The following is a 15,126-nucleotide window of genomic DNA, read 5'->3' on the forward strand; positions in this document are numbered from 1 at the left end:
TCAACATTTGATGACACAAAAACAATAAAATATGTTTTACAATTCTTTTATAAATATTATAGACAGTTTTTATGAGAGACTACACATTATAGAATACTGTACAAAATAAACCATTACAATCAAAAATCGTTAAAATATATTTTTGTAACTTCAAATTTAGTACATTTTTACGTTATTTAAAAAAAAAAAAAAACGGTTCGACCGGTTCAGTTCAGCGAATCGACTCACAAGAACGAGTCATTCGTGAATCGGACAGCACTAGCGGAAACGTCGTGAAGTGACAGCAGACAGCAGCAGCTCGCGGTGAGTGGAGCCGCAGCCGCACCGTTTCCCGTTCTAGTACCGAGGCGGATATCGAAGCGAGCGATCGGACGTAATCTAGTGTCCGTGTGGTCGACCAGACCTCCGATTCCCGTCCTAGCCATGGACGAGCAGGCGGGCCCCGGTGTGTTCTTCAACAACAACAACAACTCGGTTCTTCCCGGAGGAGCGAAAGCGCCTCAACCGGGCGACGGCGGCGGTGGAGAGACGGCCCGCGCTCAGTACAGTATCCCGGGGATTTTTACACTTTCTGCAGCACGAGTGGGCCCGGTTCGAGGTGGAACGAGCGCAGTGGGAGCTGGAGCGGGCCGAGCTGCAGGTAACGCGCCTTTTCCGACCGTTATTTTCTGAGGTGATTTTAAACGCGTTCCGACAAGACTCAATCAGATGTTCTCTCTCGCGCTGCTGTCACTCAAACACTCGAGTTTCTCTCTCCTCCGGTCTGAAACCCAATCCATACTGCGACTCGAACCGACAGAGAGAAAATAATACCTCTTATTTTTGGTTTGTAATATGATCTTGACAGGTAGATGTGAAGAGAGGAACATAATTTAGGGTTCTGCTCTGTCTGCAGTTTTTAAATTTCTTAAATTCTAAAAATGTGCTTGTAGAGTTCTAAATGTATGTTAGCTTTGTCCTACATGCAAATAACAAATTGTATGTTGCATAAAGAAAATAAAGTCTAACAACATATTTATATAATTATATTCTAGATATAAAAAAAAATATTTTCTGTATTATGTAGATTTTAATATAGCATGTCAGTATTTTAAATTGACTAGTATTTATAAATTACTTAATTTTTGCTTAAAGAAAAATAAAAACTACAAATTAAAAACATATTTTTTATATTTATTGTATATCTTGTTAATTACTTTTTTTATTTTGCTTTTAAAAATATTATGACTGTACAGTGTAGTTTAGCAGAATATATATATATGAAATAATATTCTTGACAAAAAAGGGACATTTTATGTATAATGTAGATTTTAATATAGCATGCCAGTACTTTATAAATAAGCCATTTTAATTTACATACATTTAGAATAATAAATAAAATTAAGAAAAATAAAAACCCCTCAAAAAAATCTTTATATGCATTTTATATATTGTAAATTCTTTTTTTTTTTTTGCTTAAAATATATATTATGACATGAGTATGTACAAAGTAATTGAATATATATATATATATATATATATATAATATAATTTTTCATATTAATATGTTATCTTGCTATTTTATTTATTTATTTATTATAAATGATGTCTGGAGTCATTTTCATGATTTAGCATGATTTAGTCATGTCTAATAATAATCATAATAGAAAATTGCAAACTCAAAATGTAAGCATGCATCCAGACATTAATTCTCATGAAAATAATGTAGCAATGCAATGAATAATAATAATAAAAAGGCTTAATGGCTTAAATACTTTCAACTTTAAAACGAAATGTGTTTTTTTTTTTTTTGGCATTCCTGGTTTACTGTGTGGTGTTTCGGTGAGGTTCTCGTTTGTGTCTGATTCCTCACGATGATGTCAGAGGCTGCAGTGACATCATCATCCGTCTGCGTTATCTGCTTCCAGACACTCCTCTGAGGCTACTAGTGACCATCTAGTGTAAACTGTCTAGTTAACTCATAATGCAGCACTACTATAGTATTGCTGTCTCTCTGACAGTTTTTATGTTTTTAGATTTATTTGATATTATTATTATTAATGCTGTCAAACGATTAATCGCAAATAATCGCATCCAAAATAAACGTTTTTGTTTACACTATGTATTTGTACTGTGTATATTTATTATGTATATATAAATACACACACATACAGAATATATTTAGAAAATATTTACATGTAATAACACACTTAAATTTATATAATTTATATTATATATAAATATTTTAATATAGAAATAAAACATGCATGTGTGTGTATTTATATACATAATAAATATACACAGTGCACATAAACTTTTATTTAATTTTCTGACAGCACTAATTACATATTTTTTATTTTATATATGTTATATAGTTTATTAATTTTTATTTTAGTTTTGGTTATTTTAGTACATTAACTTAAATCACAGTGGCCGGATCTCTACGTACTCTTGTGCAATGTCATACTTTACTACTTCTAAGTCCTTGAAGTGCACTTCTGTGTGCTTGAGATCAGGTATTTAGTCCTAAAGGCCAGCGATTGATTAATGAATGCTGTAGGAATATCTTTGGCATTTATGGGTCGTTTCCCCGGACGTCTGTACAGTCACTTCATTTGGTCTGCGTGTTTTATTAAGCGTGATGAATGAAGGACAAACAGAAAGCGTGAGCGGAAACTGAGCTGGTCATGTGAGAGATGACCCGCTTGACCAGTAGCCAGATCAGGACGGGGAAAATTAAGATGTTAAGGCATTTAACTGCATTGTCATTTACAGTCAGAGTCTGATGGGGCTTATTTTATTTGATCTTTAGAGTGAATTTATGGGGCGTTGTTGGGTATTTAGGCCTATAACCTCCTCAGCTGTTATAAATTCACTGTAAACCACGGCTTCACGGGGATTATTGCTTTTATAAAACGGTTATTCCATATACACAGTAAGGTTTCACAAAATAAAACAGCAAATAAAGTATAAAAACAGTTTCTCCACTTAACAATGCAGCTCCTCAGAAACAGTTGAGGTTGCTACAAAGTGGTTGCCAAGCAACACACAGAAGTAAACAAAGGTGTGTGTTACTTTGTAGCGTAAATCACAACAGCTTCGAACGCGGCTCAGCCAATCAGAATCAAGGAGCGGAACTCTCGGTTTCATAATTATATTTATATTGAGAGAAAGATTCTTAAAAAGAACTTTCAAAATTTGAATTGAACTAAAAAAGACAAGTTAACAGTCAGTAATAAAATAAGAATAGATAAATGACAAGCAATAGCACAAACAAATACAATAACAAGATACAACTAAAATGAATTGTGCTTATGTTTTAATAGCCTATATACTATTAGCATAAATTAGTTACACCGTTTACGTGAATACTCATTAAGATGGGCATTTTGGCATAACTTTGTATGTATTTGGCTGTTAGCGCTTAATAAGGCACAACACAACTTCATTCTGTAGGTGTGCAACATTCATCGTTTGTTTACATCACGATGTGCATCGCGTTATGATACCAAAACTTTGAGATGTAGACAGTTTGATGATGGATATTCATGCATTATGTAATGTATGAATGCATATATATCTGTGTGCTTTCATACGAGGGGCTGAGGTGGATCAGAGTTTTGAGCCGCCACAGAGGATCATTAACCCAATGATGCCTTTAAAATGGCATTTTGACCCAGAAATGTACACTAGTTTCCATGCATGTTTGCATGTGAGCGTTTATCAGTATACTGTGGAAGGACTGATATCGTAAGATTTTTGCATGTGTATGTTTGGTACCAATGATCTGTAGAAAACAGCATCTAGCTGAGGAGATCCTGACTGATGCTTCGTTTCTTTCATAGCTCTGCGTGGGCGACGGTGTGTAGGAGATATGTCATATGTCCAAATCACACCTTGACGATCAATAGAAAGGAATAGAATTCACTCCGTCTGCATGTAAGCTCCTGCTACCTGAAGTACGAGCCGCAGCGGTGAGAAATGAAAGGCCATTAGCATCACAAACGAGACGCAGAGAGTGTAGGCAGTGTTCGTGTGACGCCGGGACAGAAGCTGATGAGTTTTCTGACTCATACTGCTGATTCTCACTCTCGTCGTGTCCTCGGCTGGGAAACGGGAACGCCAGGCTTGAGTATAAGCTGGAGTCTGACGAGCCCTTTAGGTCCTTCCACATGACTCACATCACACTCGATCAGAGAGCGGTCGGGATGGTTCAGTAGCTCAGCTATTAGTGACGGTGTTTTACAGGCTATTGATCATTGGCAGGGATTGTAGCATGCTGTTAGCATCCTCTCCGACACACTGCTTCTCTTAATATGTCCCCCTATAAAACACCAGTACTACAGCCAAAGCAGTGCTTCTGGAACCAATTAGAGTTAGTCTGTATGCATACACGCTCCATTGCATCAGGATTGTTATGGTGGACTAAAACTAATGCATTTGTGTTCAAATAATGCTAAAATGGAATGGATTAAACAAAAAGAAAATTAGAAATTAGAATGATTTTAAGTGAAAATAAATAAAATCTGAATAGTTACAAAAATGGCAAAAGCCCATAACAAAAGTACTAAAAAATAATTAAAAATGAAACCTGAAAACAAAATGAAAAGCTACTCAAAATATTAAAAAGAGACAAATAATACTATATAAATAATACTGAAGTTGTACACTGCATTGCATTGAGTAATTGCTGACATGGAATGATAAAAAATGATAATAAAACTAATAAAAATGACAAAAGCACATAACAAAATAAAAAAAAATTAAAATGAAAGCGGAAAACAAAATATTAATAGAGCCCATAATAGTATATTAATAATAATACTGCATTGCATGTGGGAGTGTTGCATGAAATCAATAACGACTAATACTGAATTGAAAAATAAATCAAACCTAAAATCAATTTCTTAATTAGAATGAATCTTAAAACATGAATAAAAGCATGTAATGAACTTAATAAAAATGACTGAAAAGTACAATTATACGAATTGATACGAGCAATAGTAGGTTATAAATAACACAAATAAATGAATAGCTTTGCATTGGGTGATGTTGACATGAGACACGGCTTGATCACATGATGTTGTTTGTGGTGATGGAGGCCACAGCGTTTGAATACAGGTGACGCCAGGAAATGAGCTCAGAGTTTCACAAACTGTGTGTGTGTGTGTGTGTGTGTGTGTGTGTTGACTAGGAATGGAAGTGTTGTCAGACTGGCATGTACACATGAGGTTACTTCTATAGGGCTTTATCCAAAACTGATTGCGTCAAAGCAGCAAACTGGAAACTAGTCTTTCAGTAGTGCAAGAGGACAATAACAACCAGTCATTTTCCAGTTCATTGATGATTCAGTGATGTCAGTCAGCTAAGAAAGCCAAAGGGGATGGCGGCAAGGAACCAAAACTCTATCGGTGACAGAAATGGAGAAAAAACCTTGGGAGAAACCAGTTCTCCTCTGACCAGACCAAACTAGCATGGCATGAGCATCTCGATGAACATTTTCTGTCTCTGTCTCTCACAAAGACAAGCTCTAATATCTGCATCAGCCCTCGAAGAACCAGAACCATCACTACTGAAGAAGTGCACTGATGCTATTCTACTGAATCCTGTTAAAAACAGTAGGATGCTGTATTTAGGCTAGTGTGTACTACAGTAAGCAGTTAGCTGAATGCTAGTGTTCCATGCTCATGTGTTTCACTCACTCTTTTCGGGTTGCGAGCGTCTCTGCTCTTGTCATGTGTGCGTGTTGGAGCATGTGAAAGCTTAGCGTGACCATCTGCGTGTGCCATCTGATCTGCGGCCCGTCGGCTCCGGCTCCGGCTCTCTCAGGTTTCCTCCGTGTGTCGGGTGTGTTTCCCACGGGCTTCAGCTCAGGTTTGACATCAGCTCATTGACTCAGTCGATCACTCACGGCTTTATTTCCTTCTGAACAGCTCGAGCGGTGAACTAATCTGACCCTCATCTGCTCATCTGCCTCATTCCTGACAAACTCTTACTTCATGTGCTTTGAGTTCCAGCTCAGACCAGGGTTATTACAGTTAACTACAACTACTAAAAACTGTTATGCTCATTAAATAAAGCTGAAATACAATCAAATAGTAATATTAGATGAAAAACCTAAATTAAAATGAAAATTAGATGTGCTTGCTTGGCAACCAACTGAAATAAGTTGAAGCGATAAAATTACTAAATGGAAATAAATAAAAACTGAAACGAAATCTATAACTGAAAAATACATAAAATGAATTAAACCCGAAATGTGATATTTAAAAAAGCCAAATATTAATAAAAATTACAAAAGTGGATTACAAAATTAAATTTTTTTTTAACTAAAATTAAATTGAAAAATGAAAATATAAAAATAATTTTTCTTATTAAAAATAAATAATATATATATTATGATTTACACTTAAAACTAAAATATACATTTTACAGGCTTTGAATATTAATATAAAAATATATTTAAATAAAATGTGTGTGTGTGTGTGTGTGTATATATATATATATATATATATATACAATAAAACTAAATACAAGTAATAGTGAAATTGCCCTGTTTGGACATGAGTGCTTCTGGTGCTTTAAACCCTGTGTTGTTGGGGTTTTTCCTCCTGGGAAAAGCAGTCATTTGGAGAAGCGTGTATCTCGTAAGAACCAGTGTGTCTGCTTTATGTCCCAGCATGCTCTAGTAACGCCAGCCGTGGTTGTTGTGTTCATGGCTCACAGCCCGTAAAAGCAAGTCTGTCCTTGTACAGTGAGGTATGTTCACTGTTGTGTCAGGTAAACGCCCGGCATCACACCTCACATCAGGAAGAGCCATGATCATTTCACAATCTACCATCCCCAGCGTCCTTACGTCCCAGATATGTACTCAAGTGTATGAATTTTGCATTACATGAAGTGCACGAAGTGTCCGACATTGTGCACTTTTAGTGTGCGCCAAATCACAAGCAAAAATTATATTTCAGAAATCTTCTTTTCTAATTAATTAATTTTTCATTTTTGGAAAAAAAAAAAAAAATTACTTTTGCATTGTTAAAGTTGACAAAAAAAAGTTACTTTTATTTAATAAGTAAAAAATTTAATTATTTAATAAATTATTAAATATTTTAAAATGTAGTCAGATATAATGCATTTAATTTTGGCCCTCGACCAAGTTAAATATTTGGCCCTTTATATTAAAAAGTTTGGGTAACTGTGTTTTATTCTGTATTGTTTACAGTTTTATACATGAACAAAACATTATTTTAGTGCTGTAATATTAGTCTGAATGAATCTGTCTTGAAATCAGTTTTTATGACATCCACAGTTTAAATGCTGTGCATCGTAGAAAGTAGAAACATAATTATATCAGTACAAAGTTGATAAAACTGCTGTATGTGCATTTTAAATATTTGTTTACTACTCAAGTGTTGTTTGTCATATCTAAAAAAATAAATAGATATTACATTGTTTTGTTTTTTTACCATTTATATGATAACATTACGGACAGGGTTCCCTGTTTACAGCTTTAGTTAAGTTCTCCTTAAATGAAAATTGACATGTTTTACCTCCTACATATCCAATTAATTTATATTGAATTGAAATCAGATTATGTTTGTGGAATTGGTATGAACCGTGAAATCTGTGCTGATATTCAGATATATGCAAGATGTTCCACTGAGAAAATAGTGTTTAATGTTAATAAGACTATTTCAGTTACAAAACCCCTTTCAATTTTAGTCGCATTGATTGAGGTGTTTACATGAAGGCCTTTCAGTCTGATTATTGCTTGTAAACTGATGCATAAGCTGGGATGACACAAAACCATGAATATAGAGGCCAGTGGGTCAGTCACATGCACAGGACAGAACAACATTGAGTTCAGTTCTGACCCACATTCATGCAACTAATACAAATGCCAAAAACAACACAAGTAATAACAATTAAATTATAAATTATATATTAAATTATAGATTGAATTATAAGTAATGCATAACTTTATTACCGTATGGTTACTTTATAACTTAAATGCCTTGAATATTTGTTATATTTTACCCAGAAATCTAGCTGCATATTTTTGCATTATTTTATGGAATTTATAATATAGCAAAAAAAATATGGCAAGTAGTGTGTTCAAAAAACCAATACAAATGATAAAATTGCATTTAAAAAGTACTTAGATAATAAAAAAAATAAAATAAGCTAAATCAGAATATTAATAAAAACCAAAATAAATAGTGCAAGTAGTGTTTTCTAAAAAAATAAACTATTTGTTTATCATCTTTTCAAATTAAAATCTTATTAAAGTTTTAATATTTCACCCAATATTTAAGTTTTGTATTTTTACTTAGATTGTAGGAACATCTCGTTTTCCTTTTTTATACCATTTTATTTTATGGTATTTTTATATAGGAATTAAATTACATTACATTATATATATGAATAATTATACAATATCGTGTTAAAAAAAACAACTACTAATAAAACCAACAGAAGAGCGTAACTAAATTACTAAAAATAAAAAAGAGCCATTTAAGTCTGTGTAAATATATAGTTACTTTATTTAGCTGAACGATCACTAACTTAAATATTTCACCGATTCCGATGATCTTTACTGTATGAATGCAGACTTCCTCTATCTCAGAAACCAGTGCTGATCTCCACATCGAGGAAATTCTGCTCATTTCAAAATCCCTCTGCTGTAGGGTGAATGCATGTGGGCGCTCCACTCAACCAAACACTGCTGAAGCCTATAAATGTTGATTTGAAATGCTAAGCACTGGTTCAGGCGCTGGTGAAGCCCTTTTAGCTGCATTTTTGTTGGACGTGTTCAAAGGGAAGATGACACACTGCTGATCCTCCCACTCTTTCCTGACGTGCAACACCTGCCCTCGGGGAGCACTCATAAATCCATCCTCACTATTAAGACCACACAGACCATTAACTGACCCCTAAGTAGTGCACGTTCTGGCCAGCAGACGCCATTAGAGGATATCCTGTGTAGGATCGTACAGGGATCCAAATGAGCGGTAACCCTGAGCTCATTCATTCATCTGTTTCTTAGTCCTTTACCTGTTGATTTGAACTCATCCTCATCAGATTGTGACGGGTCCCATGGGATTTTTTTGGTGCCAAGTAAGCTGTAGAGATATTGTGTTATCAGAAAGAGCTTTCGCAGACAGTTTCTAACATTATAAATGTAGCAAGGTTTTTATATTTTGATCAACAGAACAGAAACGTATATTAGCTGAACCCTGTTTGGTTAATGTGTTATTTATAGCAAAACATTTTACAGATGCTTAATAAGGTTTAAGTTGAACCATCCCTGATGTCAGCCGATATTTGGCATCTTTTTATTATCAGCATCAGACAGTATATTTTTCTGTTTGGCCGATATTTTGAATTTTTATTTTTGTTCCGCATCAGACAATATATTTTTCTGTTTGGCCGATATTTAGCATTATTTTATTATCAGCATCAGACAATATATTTCTCTTTTTGGCCGATATTTAGCATTATTTTATTATCAGCATCAGACAGTATATTTCTCTTTTTGGCCGATATTTAGCATTATTTTATTATCAGCATCAGACAATATATTTCTCTTTTTGGCTGATATTTAGCATTATTTTATTATCAGCATCAGACAATATATTTCTCTTTTTGGCCGATATTTAGCATTATTTTATTATCAGCATCAGACAATATATTTCTCTTTTTGGCCGATATTTAGCATTATTTTATTATCAGCATCAGACAATATATTTCTCTTTTTGGACGATATTTAGCATTATTTTATTATCAGCATCAGACAATATATTTCTCTTTTTGGACGATATTTAGCATTATTTTATTATCAGCATCAGACAATATATTTCTCTTTTTGGCCGATATTTAGCATTATTTTATTATCAGCATCAGACAATATATTTTTCTTTTTGGCCGATATGTCAGCCGATATTTAGCATTATTTTATTATCAGCATCAGACAATATATTTCTCTTTTTGGCCGATATTTAGCATTATTTTATTATCAGCATCAGACAATATATTTCTCTTTTTGGACGATATTTAGCATTATTTTATTATCAGCATCAGACAGTATATTTCTCTTTTTGGCCGATATTTAGCATTATTTTATTATCAGCATCAGACAATATATTTTTCTTTTTGGCCGATATTTAGCATTATTTTATTATCAGCATCAGACAATATATTTCTCTTTTTGGCCGATATTTAGCATTATTTTATTATCAGCATCAGACAATATATTTCTCTTTTTGGACGATATTTAGCATTATTTTATTATCAGCATCAGACAATATATTTCTCTTTTTGGACGATATTTAGCATTATTTTATTATCAGCATCAGACAATATATTTCTCTTTTTGGCCGATATTTAGCATTATTTTATTATCAGCATCAGACAATATATTTTTCTTTTTTGGCCGATATTTTTCATTTTTTTTTATTTTCCGCATCAGACAATATATTTTTCTTTTTGGCCGATATGTCAGCCGATATTTAGCATTATTTTATTATCAGCATCAGACAATATATTTCTCTTTTTGGCCGATATTTAGCATTATTTTATTATCAGCATCAGACAATATATTTCTCTTTTTGGCCGATATTTAGCATTATTTTATTATCAGCATCAGACAATATATTTCTCTTTTTGGCCGATATTTAGCATTATTTTATTATCAGCATCAGACAATATATTTCTCTTTTTGGCCGATATTTAGCATTATTTTATTATCAGCATCAGACAATATATTTCTCTTTTTGGCCAATATTTAGCATTATTTTATTATCAGCATCAGACAATATATTTCTCTTTTTGGCCGATATTTAGCATTATTTTATTATCAGCATCAGACAATATATTTTTCTTTTTGGCCGATATTTTTAATTTTTTTTATTTTCTGCATCAGACAATATATTTTTCTTTTTGGCCGATATTTTGAATTTTTTTTATTTTCCGCATCAGACAATATATTTTTCTTTTTGGCCGATATGTCAGCCGATATTTAGCATTATTTTATTATCAGCATCAGACAATATATTTCTCTTTTTGGCCGATATTTAGCATTATTTTATTATCAGCATCAGACAATATATTTTTCTTTTTGTCCGATATGTCAGCCGATATTTTTTTTTTATATTATTGGCATAAGAAAATATATTTTTCAGTTCTGCCTGATAGCTTATGTCAACTCATATTTTATTTAAAATTCCTGGACTTTTAATTTGAAAGCAGTGAGACCTGAGCACACAAGGCTCTCCTTCTCATCTCCATTATTTAGTTGTCTCTGTTTAACAGTTATGACTAATAAATGATGCAGAACTCTTAAACAGAGTAAACAATATACAAAAAAAGTGTTACAGCGTTTACTTTTATATTATTAGTAACAGGAAGGCAAACACTTAATGCATTCTTATCTACCGTCAGCTTTTAGCAAATATTAACTTAGTTTTTACAAAGTCTTTGAATATCGAATAATCATTTAATTTCACTAACTATGCAGATTTAGTCTGTTATTTTATATATATATTTGCTCACGTGGGTGAGATATGATGAAGTGTTTTGAGTTGAGTTCTTTGTTAAGGCGTCTGCTCGACTGCTGACTGCAGATAAGAGCGTTTGAACAGTGATACTGAATTGGTTGTGAGCGCGGGAACAGTTGAGCGCTCAGTCATTTCTAACCGACCACAGCTTGCTCAAGCAGAATGAAAGCGTTGAACACACACACACACACACACACGCTGTTGCTCAACGAGACGCTACACTGAGCTGCTGTGAGTCTGCTTTACTCGTCACAACGCTGCCAGTGCATCTGGTTTTCATGCCGCACGTAACCACAAGTCTTTGTCTGAACCTGTATATGATGAGTTATCTCCAGTTGTGCGCTCAGATTACTCAACATTTATGGATACTGATGTTGCACTTAATATTTTGCATAAAGAAAATGACAAATATTTTTTAAGATTAACAGTAAGGTTAGCATTGCTTAATGCATTATCTAACATAATCAAAAAAATGAGGTGTGTGTTTGTATTAATTAACTTTTAATGTAGTCTCACTGGTAAAGACCTTTTTTTAATTTAAAACCAAAACAAATACTGAATGGTGATTAAGAAACATCTTATTGAATGTGTGTTGATTGTGTTGTTTGTATTGTAGAACTTTGCAGTTACTGTCTTTAATTTCACATCTTTTAATTTAAGGCCAGTTCTGTGTGGTTTCAACCCAATTCAGAAACAGAAGCTAAATGCTGATGTTTCCTTTTCACCTGACGTCATCAATATGTCTTTCTTTTTTCCAACTGTTTTCATCGAGACAAACTTTTCATCATTTGGACAATTCATTATAGTTATGAATATTGGAATTTCATTGTTAACGAGTTGTGAATGTTGTTTCATGTCTTTAAAGTGTGTTTGCTTTACAGAACTTGTTAAAGCTGAGACATTTTTTACATTTATTTTGATATTATTTCAGATTATAATTTTTTTTTATATATTTTGAATTTCATTTTATATTTTCTGTTTTCATTTTAATTGTGTGTTTTGTTTTTTTTATAATATAGTTTTAGTTTTCAACTTTAAAAATGAGAAAATTTTAAATGTTAAATTGGCAACTAGGTGACAAAATTAGTTTTTTGGTTAATGTTTATTTTATTGTGTTTTTATGGTTTTAGTTTTAGTTATTCACAAAATTACAAAATTAAAATATAAAAAACATTGATAATTTTAATTGTAATAAAAAAATATATTTATATATATATATATATATATATATATATATATATATATATATATATATATATATATATATATATATATATATATATATATATATATATATTAGTTTTAGCTTTTATTTTTAGTTTATTTCGTTTAAGTATTTCAGTTTAAACCAAATGGCAACTGGCTAAAATAAAATAATTTAATTATTATTTATTTCTTTATTTATTAGTATATTTAGAATACTAACCTTCACTGAAAACACGGCTTTTTCCATAAATTTCACAAATAAGGTAAATATGGTTTCAATAGTTTTAAATCGTTTGTCTTCAGTAATTTCCTTCACTTGTGGTGTAAACACAATACTGAATGTGGAATCCTCCTCCAGAGATGTGGGTCCTCCAGTGTTTCTCTGCAGGCATGTCAAGAGACGCCTCTCTGGAGGCGAGTGGGCCCACAGACGTCACTGCACTATTTCTGAATTCACACGCTTTTCTTGCTCTCCAACGCTCCTAATCTCTCTCACTTCCTCCGGGGAGAAAATACAAGATAGCCTTTTTTGGAAAGGGATGCGTCTGCTGGAATCAGCCAGTTTAGTGTGGCTTTAATCAGATCGTATTTTTATCAAATAATACATCATTAATATCCCTGTTATGATGGACACGACTGCACTCTGACTGTGTGTGTGTGTGTGTGTGTGTGTGTGTGTTGACAGAATATACATCATAAAAGCATCCAATCAGGTTATGACGTATCTTTAGGTTCAGTGTTAATAATAACTGAATGCAGAGTGGATCTTCTGGATGACGGCCTCATCATTGCTTTACAACTTTATTTACAACTTTGAACTTACAACTTTTTTTTTTTTTGCAGTGTAATGAAAATCATTCTGTTTTTCCAATTTATTAAATATATATATATTTCATTTGGAATAATTAAAATAACGTCATAAATTAGAAATTTTCAATTATATTATTATTTATTTTTTTTGGTATATTTTTTTATAATTATATTTTTATGCAATTTAAAAAAATTACACTATTGAAAACATACTTTTTTTATTTATTGTTTTTATTGGCATGAATTTAAAAAATGTACTCATATTTTTTTATTTGGTTTTATTTTCAGTTTTTTTTTTATCGTCATAAAAAACAATTGGTGTAATGAAAAGTTTTTTTTTTTTATACTTAATTGTCAGTCAATTCAATAATGTTACAAATGCTCTTCAAAGGCATATCTTCATGGAAATTTCTCTAATGTCATAAAAATGATTATTTCAAGGCTGATTTCTAGCTCTATATAAATACTGAATATATCTATGTGTGATTTATTGCAGGCTCAGATAGCGTTCCTGCAGGGCGAGAGGAAAGGCCAGGAGAACCTGAAGAAGGATCTGGTGAGACGGATCAAGATGCTGGAATACGCTCTCAAACAGGAGCGGTCAGTAAACACTCATCTTCATCAGTATTATGTGCTGATTACAGCGAGCCAGGACCGTTTGAAGCTTATTCATCCTCACCATGAGTCACTGCTCCATTTATACACATCCACTATCATTCAGACGCAGGGAAACCTGGGAGAACACACCGAATAATTACACACCCTAGATTCAGTCCTTCTGGCTCATCAAGAAGCACCTTCTTTCTTCTTAAAGTTACCCCGCTTTAATACTGAATTCATCTGATGTGTGCCACTGCTCATTTAATCTGAATTTACACTCAAAATTATATCCTTAAAATATTATTAGATTTGCTGTTTTCTGTCTTTTTCTCCTTAAATCTACTTCTTGTAGCTGTTGTTTTGTTAATTGATTTAACTATTGGTTAATTGCATGAAAAAGTGCAATAAAAAAAAATATGCATGATCGAAATATGAATATGCATTTAAAAATGTTTTTAATAAATTAAATGTATTTATATTTTACAAAATAATAACATTTTATAATTGTAAATTTTGAAAAATATTCAATTTATAAATAAAATGAATTAATATTTTAATTGTAACCAATTTAAACAAATACTTATAATTTATATTTTAGAAATTATTTAAAATAAACAATCTTTTAAATAATTATTGAATAATTAACTGGAAGAAAGAGTGCAATTAAAAAATGAAAATGAAAATGTATTAAAAAAAATAATTTCAACTTAATAATTTAAAAAATAAAATGAACATTGTTAACAAGCAACATTGTTGAATTAATCTTTGATAAATTATTTGTTTTCTTTTTTTCACTCCTTATGTGTTTAAATCAAGAGTATAGTTATAAATAACTATTATTTTGTTAATCATTTAATCTGTTGATTATTCCTCAGAATAATTTTATTTTCTGTATTCATATTTTAAAAACATCCTGCCCATGTTCTTCTTTAATGCACTTGTTTATACTGCTGTCAAATTAATATATTTTTTTATT

The 15,126-nt window shown here is 32.1% G+C and overlaps 1 pseudogene; it reads left to right on the forward strand.

The window, feature by feature from the left end:
- Positions 1-292: 292 nt before the first annotated feature.
- The window catches only part of LOC113084880 (striatin-like), a 29,705-nt pseudogene continuing 14,871 nt past the window's right edge, over positions 293-15,126 (forward strand).

This window comes from Carassius auratus, unplaced genomic scaffold, assembly GCF_003368295.1.
Source record: "Carassius auratus strain Wakin unplaced genomic scaffold, ASM336829v1 scaf_tig00040859, whole genome shotgun sequence".
NCBI lineage: Eukaryota > Metazoa > Chordata > Actinopteri > Cypriniformes > Cyprinidae > Carassius > Carassius auratus.